This window comes from Ipomoea triloba, chromosome 7 (genome assembly GCF_003576645.1).
Source record: "Ipomoea triloba cultivar NCNSP0323 chromosome 7, ASM357664v1".
NCBI lineage: Eukaryota > Viridiplantae > Streptophyta > Magnoliopsida > Solanales > Convolvulaceae > Ipomoea > Ipomoea triloba.
Window position 1 is genome coordinate 8,174,683 of NC_044922.1, and position 9,739 is coordinate 8,184,421.

The following is a 9,739-nucleotide window of genomic DNA, read 5'->3' on the forward strand; positions in this document are numbered from 1 at the left end:
ATTAAAGTAATGCTTAGTCACATCCGTAGTACTAAAAATATTTACTTTGGAGTTTTTATAAATAAGATATAATATTATTAAACTCAAATAATTAAAAATAATGTGCCCACAGTACAAAAGATTTTATGATTGACTTAAAAATTAACTATAAATTTTATTGTTGAATACAAATTGACAATTATTAAACATTATTTATAGTAATTATTGTGTCTCGTGTAATATACTAAAATTATTAGGTAAGATTTTTATAATTAAGGTATAATTTAATTAAATCAAATTAAATTATTAAAAAAATTTGTCCACATTACAAAATAAATTATATTTGGCTTAATAATTAACTATTAATAAAAAAAATAAGAAGAGGAAAACATATAAAAGATGTCATACAATATCTTAAATAATGCAATTTAATATAAAATTTAATAATTACTTCGAAATCAAATACAGAAAATATTGCAGGAAACATTGACGAGATTTTACTTTTCGGTTCACCTTAGAAGTTTACTGGAAAAACTTACCTTACAGTCCAATATTTTCCCTACATTTTACACTCTTTGGGTGTCTAAACTCGAAAAAAAATAATATTATTTTTAATGGTAAAAGTAATATTTAATGTGATACATAGTGATTGATTGTCTATGAACATAAAAAAAAAAGTATATATATGAGTATTTATGAAATTTACGGAACTTATTGTAAAACTTCACAATAATAATTTGAATATTTAGATAGAGGGGAAAAGTCTGTAAAGAAAGTTGAAAATTTTGAGGTTGGATTGCGCGATTTTAACTATTTATATTTGTAAGAAAAACATGTATAGAAATTATAATTTGTAAGAAAACAAACAAAAATGAAATAAGTAAAAGAGTTTTTCCCAAAATGGTCTATCGACTATTCTCAAAATGGTCCCTCAACTATTTCTCAATGTTTATTAGGCTAACAATGGGTAAATGGACGAAAATGCCCTTCATTTTAACACTAATTAGACGGAATATGTAACGAATGATCAAATTGGGTGAGTTTTTGAAAGTTGAGGGACCACATTTAGTGTAATTGAAAGTCGAAATGCAAAACTGAGAATGAGCAATAATCGATGAACTATTTTGGGAAAAAACTCATTGATAAAATTGATAGTCGAGGACTAATTTGTGAATTATGACATAGTTGATGAGACCATTTTTGGTATTTACTCATTTAAAAACCAAGTATGGTTCTTTTGAGTACTAATGACTCTGTTACAATGTAGTACCACTCCCATCATCCATGTGGGAGCGTAAACTGGGACACCGGGTGCCACTAGACCACAAGGTCTTTGGCAAAAAATAAAAAACCAAGTATGGTTTGAGGGTTTCGAATAAGATCTTAACTTTAGAGAAACTTGATATATTTGTATATGTGCTTAGTAAGGGGGCTTCTAATAGAGATACTCAAGAACGCTTTCAACATTCTTGTGAAACTATGAGTAGAATTATTAGAGAAGTGTTAAATGTCATGGATGGATTCTCAAGAGATATGCTTGTACCATAAGATCATGAGTTTAAGGAAATCCTGCCACAAATTGCTAATCATAATAAATATATGTCACTTTTTAAGGAACGTGAATTAATATGTTGTTCATCTCATTCTTATCTATATATTTGTTACATCAATATGTGAATTAATACATGCCACTTTTTCCCTTAAATTAGAACTGCATTAGAGCTATTGATGGCACACATATTGCAATAACTGTAAGAGATGAAGATCAAATGAGATATAGAGTAACGAAAGAGATTCAAACTACCAATGTCTTAGTAGCATGTGACTTTGACATGTTATTCACATATGTTTTAACATGATGGGAGGGATCCGCACATGATGTTCGCATTTTTCTTAACACGATTATTAATTCAAGTCTCAAATTCCCTAAACCACCACCAGGTAGTTTAAAAAGTTTGTTTCATTAATTACTACTACCTCCGTCCCAAAATGGTTGTCTGATTCGTTTAACGAGGCTTGACTGAAGTTATTTTCAATCCAATTTTTAATAATATTAAGTTTAGCATTAATATATAAAATTTATATATTTAGAAACTACATTAAAAGTACTATTAAACACAAAAAATTAAATTTAAAAATAATAAAAATTACTAAAGAAAATAAGTAAGGAAGAAAGAGTTGGTTTGACCAATGAATAGTAAATAGGACAGGTAAAATGGGACAAAGGGAGTACTTGTTAAATATACTTATTGTTGGTCCCGATAGGGTGTGAAAAGTCTAGAGGGGGAGGGGGGGTGAATAGACTTTTCAACAATTTCAAAAAAATTATAACACTTTGGTAATTTCAACTCTAGGTAGCAAGCATAAAACAAATAAACAACTTAGAGTTCGCAGCGGAATATCAGTACGTAAAGTGCTATAAATAACTTGATCAGATATGAAGAGATATATCGCATGCACACAAAAAAGATAGCAAACCCAGATGATAAATAAAGAGTGAATAGTAAATGAGTTTGTATGAATCAAGAGAAATCCTTTACAAATAAATGTGAATAGTAAGTGAATAGTAAGGAATAGTGTGTGAATAGTGCATGAATAGTAAATAAGCTCTAGGAAATTGAAATGCTCAGTACATGCACATTGAATATGAAGACTTGTAATAAAATATGCAATGCATGCACACGTATGACTTTGCAACACCCAGATGAATATATCAGTTAGTGGGTTAGTACGGGATATGCATGCAATAATAAATATGGTGCAAGCAAAGTAAAGAGACAGAGAGATTTATAGTGGTTCGGAGATGGTGTAATTCTCCTACTCCACTTCTTCCTTCACTCCAAGGAAGATTTCCACTATCTTCAATCACCTAGATACAAATAGTGGATCAGTGCCCTTCTAGCATTTGCTACTCTGAATGCTCTTTGCCTACAGCAACACTCAAACCCGAACGTCTTGCACCTAGCTACGTTCACGAGCGTCTTGCACCCAGCTACGCTCCTTAACCAAGTGTTTTGCACCCAGCTACACTTAGTCTTCACGAGTGTTCTGCACAAAGCCGCACTCCTCCGAGTATCCCGCACAATGCTATACTCCCGAGCTTTTCTCCTGAGCGTCTCGCACCCAGCTACGCTCCCGAGCGTCTCGCACAAAGCCACGCTCCTTCCGAGTGCCTAGCACTCAACTCGGATTTCACAAGCCGCACCTGCTACTCTCCTTTCCTCTACTCACAGTAGATATGATTTTACAAAGAAAGTAATTTTCTTTTCTCTCTGACTTGAATGTCTATTCAGCTCAATACTTGCACTCTCCAATTTTTCTTCTATCTTTTTCGAAATAATAACTCACTTTTAGCACACACTTAATTTTTCTTCTTTCAAATGATATCTCAGATACGTAAGCAGATGAGTGATTTAGAGAGGTGAGAGAGGTACTTGTCTTCAAGTCTTGCATGGGTATTTATAGCTTGAAGAAGCTATCTACCAGTTGTAGATCTTCAAATCTTAATCGTCCATTTTGAATTTTGAAATAATTTGCCAACTTGTTCTGAAGCTCTCCATGGCTTTTGTCAGATGAATTTGAAAATTGGCCTATGTCATTACTCCTCTTGTAAGAAGCTCATTCGTCCAATTGCATTCTCAGATCTTGAATTGAATTTCCTTATCAAGATGGCCTCCAATTTTGACTTTTCAAGTGTGAACACTTGACTTTGCAATTTCTTCTTCTGAAATGTCAAGTTGATCTCTCCAAAATAATTTCCTCCGGTGACTCTTGCTTGAGCATAAATTATATCACCGAAAAATTCACCGACACCTCCAAGTTGGTCTTCTCCAGCTTAATTCGAATTTTGCCTCCAAAAATTAATTTTGGATTTTCAAATTATTATCCCAAAATTAAACTTAATTTTGGCTTCAACTTCATTCCAAAAATTTAATTTTGGATAGAATTTTTGTTACAAAAAATTAAATTTTCACTTAGGAATTTTATCTTGCATTTTTGCTAATTTTGCTCCCAGGGACGTATTGGTCGTAACTTCCAACTTCCATATGTAACAGAGTATCATCCTCCTTCTCTGTTTTATCATCCTGATGAGCTTAAAATAAATTTCTCACATTAGGATTCAAACACTAGATCTTCTAGTTCATGCTACATACTTTAACCATTGCTCCATATTAACTCATTAGTTAATATTCTTCTCAAATATCTTTTATTCTCAGAATGGCCTTAGTAGCATTTTCTCCTTCTTGAATACATTAATTCGAACCAGCTTCACTGTAGTCATCCTCATATTCTCCAAATAAAATGTTGATCCTAGGTTTCGAACCAAAGACCTTTTGCTTGTGCAAAAAGCTCTTTGTCCATTCTTCCATTTCATCTTTCGATGACTTTTACAGCATATTATTAATAAGTAACAATATGCTGACTAAGTCTAATTCTCCTCAAATCGTATGACTTTGACTTAGACTTGGACCTTTGGAGATCGTACACTAGACTCAAAATAAAATAAAGGGACTAATAAAAATTACAATTTGTATCATCAAAACTATTACATTTTATTCCTAACACTTATAATTTATAATTTATATATATATATATTTAAGGAAGTATTACTTGGTGGATAAAGGCTTCTCAGAAAGAATGGATATTTACACCTTACTCTAAGACTATATACCATCAATCAGAGTTTCATGGAGCAAACCCAAGGGGATCTCAAGAAATATTTAATCGAGCTCATTCATTTTTAAAAAGTTGCATTGAGAGGGCTTTTGGTGTTCTTAAAGCTCGGTGGAAGATATTGCAAAAAATACCGATATATTCATTAATGGATCAAAACAGACTTATTTGCTCATGTTTTGCATTGCACAACTACATAAGAAAAAGCACAATTGGTGACCTGAGTTTTAGATTCATTGATCAAGATTCAGAGTTCATAACTCCAGATATTTTTCAAGATGTTGAAGCTAACTTTGTACGGGGTAATGATAATATAAGAACCCGAGAAATGACAATTATTTGCGATAACATTGCATCTAGGCGTCATTCCTAAAGTATTATTACTTGTATTAACTATATTAACTACTATGTTGAATTATTTTTTGTGACTTATGCTTATTCTAATTTTATTTGAATTGATGGTTTTGATGTTCAATTATTATTAACTACAAAGTCTTCCTCTATAATTGTAACATTAATAATAATCAAACAAAAAAATTATTCATAATAATAATAACAATAATTAAAGAATATACTTTTTTTATAACTAGCTAATACAATTAAGTTAGTCGCAAATTTACTGTGGACCGCAGTCCACCAAGCATTGTGGTCTAAGTGGCAAGATGACGTCGTTTTGATTAATGAAAACAGAGGGATGAAATGGCCTCCATTTCGCGCAACTGCAGTATCAGTTCAACACAACTATAGTATCATTTAAGATAAACTGTAGTAAAATTTACAGAAACTGTTTTTCCACTTATTAAAACGATGTCGTTTTGTGACCTTGGTCGAGGTATAAATTATTTAGTTAAACCTGTCCTCTGGGAACCCAAAACAAATGCTCAAAAAAATTGGGTTATAGATCCACCGAAGTGGGTTGCCTTAACCGATGTGTTTGCTAACAAGGAAAAGCCCGAAGGCTGTTCCCGTCCCTGTCAGGGGAGATGCCAACCATCTCTCCTTTCTACGAACACAGTCGCTTGAAAAAAACATACATAAACCCTATTAAAAGCATATAACTATCCGATGTGGGACAACAACAGCATTCATTTACATCCCCATCGGCCATGGCCTCACCTCCCTAGTCCCACCACAACATCGCTGCCACCGCTTGACGACGAAGATGATGATCAGCGTCCTGATTTCTCTCCCGTTGGATCCCCTGACTTCCACGAGGATCTTCCTCAGCAGCACTCCGATCAACCCCACCGGTGACCTTCGCCTCAAGACTATCTAGCTGGCAGGCAATTCTTCCCCTTTCTCAACGATGATCTTCCGCAAGCCTCTACTGTAAGGAACGAGTAGGGTTTAATCTCATTATTCTTGTTTGATTACCTTATTAACTCTATCATTAGTTTGCCTCTTCAAAATTACCCGTCTAAGTGAATTTTTCTTTTTATTTGCTTCACATCTTCAGAAAAACAAAATTCTGGAGGGAATCAGATCCTGATAGGCATACTTGTGGTCAAACATCTGATCAAGCTGTAGATGAGGAGAACCACCATGGTGATTCACATGATGAAGAGGTTAGTAGTCGGTTTGAGCCCTAGTATTGGAAATGATTGTTACGATATTTCAAGTGTTCATGCTTAGCTAGAAATTTGGATCAGATATTGTGAGGGTTAGTATTTCACTTTTTCGTCAATTAGCAGTAAGCTTGTTAGGATGGATGGCTTTGCTAAATTAGAAGCATGGAGGTAGACTAACAATGTTTTCCCTTAAATTCGAAGTTGGCCTATTTTTGAAGAACTTGGGTAGTATTCAATTTGGATTACTATCAGTTGCTGTGTTGATGATTTGAAATGAAAGTATGGTTCTCATCCATCTCATTGAATACAGAGAAAATCTCTGGTTCTGAAAAACATTAATTTAAAATGTTGTCATTGTACTAGTCAATACATCGGGTATCCATAATCCATGCCTATGTCAATGCCAAGAACTAGCTCTATCATTGCTGCATTTCTTGAGAACCTTTCAAGTTACTCCAAAGTTCTGTATCAAGCATTCAAGCTTTCAAGCTGCTTATCCAAACAAAATGGTGTCCTCATCACGAAGTACTAGGATATTGGCTTTGCACTAGTTGGCTGAATGATAATTGTGGAAAGTTCAATGATATGTGGAAATTATACATCATAAAAGGGGAAAATCATATTTTGGAGTAATTGGGATATGACTTTTCTTCCATGGTACCATACTGTCATGTTCCTTATGCTTGTCAAAAGTTCAATAGTGAATTCTGAAAACATGGAAAAGCCCGTTATCTACTTATCTGGGTTTTTGAATTATACAGTACCGTCCTTCATGTTATAAATTATAATGTTATATTGTGATATAATGAAAATACTCTAGTTATTTTCATTCTCTATTTTAAATCTAAATTATGAGATGTGTAACTAAGTCAACGAATCAACGATACCCACATCATTGGACTGGTTTTAAAAAATAACTAATTTTGAATTAACCTTTTCGTAAACTTCTTGAGGTGATATTAGAGTAAATAGTAGTATAATTCAGAAGTATTAACTTAGTATACTATTGGGTATTTGGGTGTAATAGGTAATGGAACTTGTTAGTTTTACGTTCAGCATTTGATAAATTTGGTAAATTATGCAGGACTTTGTTTTTTCTTCAACTGATGACTGGGGGGGGGGGGAGTGATGCGGTCATTGGGTATGGAATCTCATCAAGTGAAGGTGAAGAAAGTGATAGAGAAATTAGGTTAAAACCAATAACTGATGTTGACTTGCCTACCACAAAGGAGAAATCTTATCCTGCTGATGACTCCATAACTGTAACTGCTCACAGGCTGACAATGCTGGGCAGACACGCAGGAGAAGAAAGTACTGCCAATTTACCTGTATAACCAACACTTTTTTTGTCCTTTTTCTTTTGGGTCCTTTTTTTTTTCCCTGAAGTTAATTTACTTGGGTGAAAACCCTGAGAAAGGTGTCCTCAGTTTATAAGCACCTTACCTGTGGCCAATAGGTTAGACTTTGAGTCATCCCAGGTTTATGTGGGGAGCCACTCTTGACCTGTTTTCACTGGGGCTCAAAAGAAGATATGATCCTGTATTTTGTATTAGACTTCTGATTTATTTATTGTTTTTGTGTGAATTTTTTTTTTCCAAATTCTTTTGGGTCCAACATGAGAAATTTATATTCATTAGTAATTTAGTTCCTTATCAATTATCAAAGGTCATGCATTGTTGTATTGCCTTATGTAGGCCAAATCTAATACGATAATCTGTTGCTCAAAAGTATTTCGAAATGGACAGTTTTCCAGTGTTTGACAGTGAATACTGATTGACTTTGGCAAGGTTTTGTTGCAGGATTAGGCATGGAATCCCTAAACAATAGTGGTCTTTTGACATTCTCAACATTGCTGCTCTTCTTAGTGGATTGCTGTGCTTGGAAAATAGTCAGATTACCCTTGGCACCATTCTTTATGATGCGCCCCTTTCTCAACACTCTTCTAAGAAAGTCACCCCTACAATGGGTGGATTATATTTTATACCCATTGGTGTACTTGTTGCAGACAGTAGACTGGGATTTTCTTCTGTGGAAGTTTTGGGAGCATCTGTAGCACAATTGGATTTCTTGATGATTTAGTAAGCCTCAAGAATAACAACCGTGGTTTATCTGCTTGGATTAGAATTCTCTTGGAGGTGAGTGGTTATACATCTCCCACTGCTTTCATCCTATTCTAAGATCTCATTGTTAAAGACATTATCTTTTTCTACTCTGAGGATTAATCTTTAGTTTTGTATTACACAGGTAGCTGTAGGGATATGGCTCTCATTTTGGTTGAACACCACAGACATATCATCACCTTAAAGCAGTATTTGTCTTGCATGAGTGTATAAGGTGGTGATACTCTTAGACTTTTTGTAAACCTGCAATTCTTCTGATTGCAATTTTATGTGGCAACATATATAAGAATTAAATGTTTTTAAGAGACCAGCACACCAAGCTAATTGCAACAAATGCAATTCCACGCTGCAATTGCAGGTCTGATGTAGTAGTGGGCAAGCCATTGCAACAAATGCAATTGCAAGTTAGGTGTAGTGTGCTAGGGGACAATTAACTTGGTAACCAGAGAGTTTTCAAGTTCTTTTTCAAGTTCTTTTTGGAAGTTGCTTGTTGATTTTCTTAGTTTGAGTCAGTTAGTTATTAACAATCTAGAGCGGAATGTCTCATTACGGGTCTTTGTTGACAAGTGTTATAACGTGGATTTCACTGAAATTGCACTTTGGGGTAGTGCTGGCAAGAATTTTCGTAAATCAAAGTTATAGTGAGCTATCTTTGTCCTTTTTCATTATTTTAAATAATAATAATAATAATAATAATAATAATAATAATAATTATTATTATAGTTAATTACATTTGTGGTTCTAGATTTATAAGTGATATAATCCACTTTTAGTTCTTTTTTCAGAACATCTCCCTTTGGTTATAGTATTATTGTGGTATTATCATTTTTGGTCTTCCGTCATCAAAATCGTTGAAATGTCGTTAAATATAATAATATTTCAATCTTTTTTTATACAAAGTAGCTTGACTTGTTATATTTTTATTTTTTTTTTATTTTATTAAAAAAAGATTATAATTGAAGACCTAAATGTCCTTGTATTTTATAGAATTTTAACAATTTTATTAACAAAAAATGGTCATGCCACAATAATACTGTAACACCCCGGCTCGGCTATACCGTACATCCGGAGTAATTACCGCCACACTTAGAATGAAGTCTATCAATTCCTAATAGAATTCGTTCTAAATGCACAGGCTAAAAAGAATTTGGTTCACGCAACTAAAACTTACCAGAACATACACTTCCTAATATATATAAACATCAACAGATATATATATTTTTATATACATATATATATATATATATATAGGTCAACCGGTAATATTTACATAAGTTTTAGCAGGGTTAACATAAGATAAACTAGATCCCACTAGCCATCTAGTATCTATTATGGCTATCAAAAATATATACACCAAAAAGAGTTTGATTTCCTTTGAAACAGAAACACAACCTACTC

The 9,739-nt window shown here is 33.5% G+C and overlaps 1 long non-coding RNA gene and 1 other non-coding gene across 3 annotated transcripts; one reads left to right on the top strand and one right to left on the bottom strand.

The window, feature by feature from the left end:
• Positions 1-5,536: 5,536 nt before the first annotated feature.
• On the bottom strand, positions 5,537-5,666 carry LOC116026374. Its single transcript, XR_004099842.1, has one exon. It is a non-coding gene; the product is annotated as a U6atac minor spliceosomal RNA (small nuclear RNA).
• On the top strand, positions 5,619-8,976 carry LOC116025033. Of its 2 annotated transcripts, none has more exons than XR_004099577.1 (4): positions 5,619-5,993; positions 6,110-6,218; positions 8,021-8,356; positions 8,466-8,976. It is a non-coding gene; the product is annotated as an uncharacterized LOC116025033 (long non-coding RNA). The 2 variants fall into 2 exon arrangements; XR_004099578.1 differs by having other exon boundaries at positions 5,619-5,982.
• The last annotated feature ends 763 nt before the right edge of the window (positions 8,977-9,739 follow it).